The sequence below is a fragment of the Elephantulus edwardii genome, unplaced genomic scaffold, assembly GCF_000299155.1.
Source record: "Elephantulus edwardii isolate Elephantulus edwardi_28Jun2011 unplaced genomic scaffold, EleEdw1.0 scaffold00167, whole genome shotgun sequence".
Lineage (NCBI taxonomy): Eukaryota > Metazoa > Chordata > Mammalia > Macroscelidea > Macroscelididae > Elephantulus > Elephantulus edwardii.
This window is the reverse complement of record NW_006399917.1, coordinates 1,010,810-1,014,305: the sequence shown is the minus strand read 5'-3', so window position 1 is coordinate 1,014,305 and position 3,496 is coordinate 1,010,810.

Genomic DNA, 3,496 nt, shown 5'->3' with positions numbered 1-3,496 from the left:
AAGGATGGACAATCTTTACTAGTGCAATTAATTGTCTCTGAAAAACCTGCCAGAGGGTCAGCTATGAGTCAGTTCCAACTCTACAGTACACAACAACAAAAGGTGAAATCCAAGGTTTCAGGCATCCACTTGGGGCCCTTGAACATCTCTTCCAAGGAGAAGAAGGGATTCCTGTACAGCTCTCATCAATTTTCATGGAGTTGAAAACCCAATGGAGGGTCGTTATGAGCTGGAATTGACTCAAAGGCAGTGGGGTTATTCTGACTCACTGGAAGCCCGCATGTGTCAGGGTAGAACCAGAACTGTTTCGTAAGGTTTTAAATGTGAATTTAAGGAGCAGATAGCCAGAGCTCTGAGGCACCTCTGTGCAGACTCAAGCACGAACCTTTCAGTTAATAGCTAGGTATACTAACCATTTGTTGTTGTTGTTGTTGCTGTTGTTGTTGTTGTGTGCCATTGAGTCACCCATGGCTCATAGTGACCCTATGTTTAGGAGCTCTGAAGCCTGCCCTGTCCTGAGCCAGTCTCACTGACTTCGATACACCTACTCCCATTGCCCTGGTCACTGTGTCAATCCATTTCTTCCAGGTTCTTCCTCTCCTGCACTGTCCCTCCACCCTTCCAAGGACTGGTCCCTCCTGGCCACGTGCCCATAGTATATGTGACTAGATATTCCTTCTTCAGTGACCTGCCATATGCAACATAAAGAAAACAAAAATCTTCACAAGTGTACCATTAAGCAACAACATCATGATAAATGGTGAAGAAATCAAAGTTGTCAATTATTTCATATGACGTGAATCATCAATCAATGCCTGTAGAAGCAAAAATCAAGAAATCAAACCCTCTAGTGTACAACATTGAGAAACATCGGCTATAAAAGATATTTTTAAAGTATTGAAAAGCAAATGTGTAACGTTGATGGTTAAGATGTGCCTGATCCAAGCAAATGGTCTTTTCAAGTGCTTACTGTGTATGTGAAAGCTGGGTAAGGGAAAAGGAATAAGGAACGTTGAGACATTAGAGTTGTGCTGTTGGAGGAGAACTCCATGGACTGCCAGGAGAATGGACAAACCCATCTTGGACATCTAGAGTGCTCCTTAGAAGCAAGGAATCTAAAACTTCCTCTTAACTTACTCTAGATCCACCCACAGTAAAGACCAATAAATAATAAAGGACATCATGTTTAGTGAAGCTATTGTTATGTACCATAAAGTCAGAATTGACTCATAATTGACCCTCTTTCAGAGGCTGTAAATCACACAGGAGATTACCCATCTTTCTCCCATAGAGCACCTGGTAGACTCTTTGGTTTGGCAGCACTACTCCTTACCATTAAACCACGAGAGTGGTTTAATAGATAAACTAGCCTTAGGAAAATAGGCGTCAGCAAAAATTAAGGAAGCCTTCCATAAGTAAACAGTCCTGCTGGCTGCAATGGGCTTCAACATACCAGAGACTGTGATGGTGGTGCAGGCCCCAGCAGTCTGTTGTGAAGAAGATCTAAGTGACTCAACAGTAACGAACAACAATGACAATACACCAAGTCCTACACTAGACTGAATATACTGGATATTCAGGAGGGAACCAAGGAGGCATGTTCAGTGCTTTATAAAAAATTTGTGTGTATTTCTATTTAATAGAAATACAATTTATTATGTGATTTATTATTGTGTGATAAGAGTCATAACAGAGAAAGCATGGGCTTCCATAAAAACACAGAGGAAAACTATTTAAACCAAACTCTCAACCACCTAAACCCCAAGATACACTTCAGATCTCACCTGTTACTTGTTACCTTCCCAAACATATTGAGAAAGAGCTCTGGTGATCTAGTCAGAGCAGGGAGTTGCACTGCTGGCCCTCCAGTCGGTTTTCAGAGACAATTAATTACATGGGAGGAAATTGCCAGTCCTCCTGTGGAGCAGCTGGTGGCCTAGAACCATGTGCCTTCGGGATTGCAGTGCAGCTTTTTGCCACTAGGCCACCAGAGCTCCCTTAACTCCATGGCAGGAGATGCTAATCCACCAATGTCTCTGGGAAGAGAAATGGGCAACCTCCTCTTGTGCTATTTACAGCCTCTGAAAAACCCACTGGAGGGGCAGCTATGAGCTGACCAATAAGTTGGTTTAGAGTTGAGTTTTCCTTGCCACACAATGATATTAAAACTCAGTTTGGCTCCAGAGGTTAAACTATTAACTGCTTCCTTCCCATTAAGGAGCCTTGGTGGCATGGTAAGCAAAGTACTCAACAAAGGTCAGTGGATTGACAGAGGAGAAAGACATGGCAATCCATTTCCGCCAAGGAGTTGATCTAGGAAACCCTATGAGGCGTTCTAGTCGATCTTAGAGGTTGGCTGTCAGCAGCATTGTGCTGGGGACTTCTCATTAATATGCGATAGCTCAAATGTTAAAACTGTGAACATTGTTAAATATTATTTGGAGATTCTAAACTGTTACTCTTGTTTCAGAATCATGCCGTGTAAATTGTGGTAGTTTCTTAGGTTGTAATATCAGAATATATTTTAAGCTTTTACTGTTTTTCAGATATAAATTCCTGGGATATTTGTTTTTTGTGATTATTACCATTTTTTTATTATTTTACATACAGATTTGTATATATTGTATTTCACGCCTCTTTCACATTATGTTTCATACAATCATTCTCTATTATGTTTTATAAAGCTAATCACCATTGAACTATGCCCACCATTACCCATCATTTTGGGTCCCTGTCAGATCTTTCCCATTTCCTTTATCCCCCCTCCCTCCACCCACCAAATTGGGACCCTGTGATTTCTGTCCTCTCAACTCCATCCCTCTGGTCCCACCCCTACCTTCCTTTAATCCTCATATAGATTTTACTAGTTATGATTATTACTTATTGATTATAAATAATTGTTAAATTCAGGACTTGATAATTTTTTTAAAATCTGCATAAAATTTGTAAATGGAATTGTTTTTCTATTCGGAAAATACTATGCTTCATCACTCAGTCAAGCATTCTTTCACATCTATCAACATGTTTATATAATTTTTTTTCCCCAAACAGGTTGCATGCTTATTGTTAAAATTATTTTTTATTGGTTTGCATACAATAATTTGTTTACACTGTGTTTAAGTCATGTTGTTGTTGTTATGTGCCATCGATTCACTTGTGACTCATAGCGACCTTATATACAAGAGCCCTAAACCCTGCTCTATCCTGTGCCAATCTCACTGCCTCTGACACACCCATTCAGATTACCCCAGTCACTGAATCAATCCACCTCATAGAGAGTCTTCCTCTCCTGCGCTGCCCCTCCACCCTCCCAAGCATGAAGTCCCTCTTCAGGGACCTGTCCCTCCTTACAACATGTCCAAAGTATGTCAGACGAAGCCCCAGAATCCTTGCCTCCAAAGAGCAGCTTCGTTTAACCCTCTCCAGGATGAATCTGTTTTCTTGGCAGTCCATGGTACATTCAATGCTCTTCTCCATCACCACAGCTCAAAGGCAT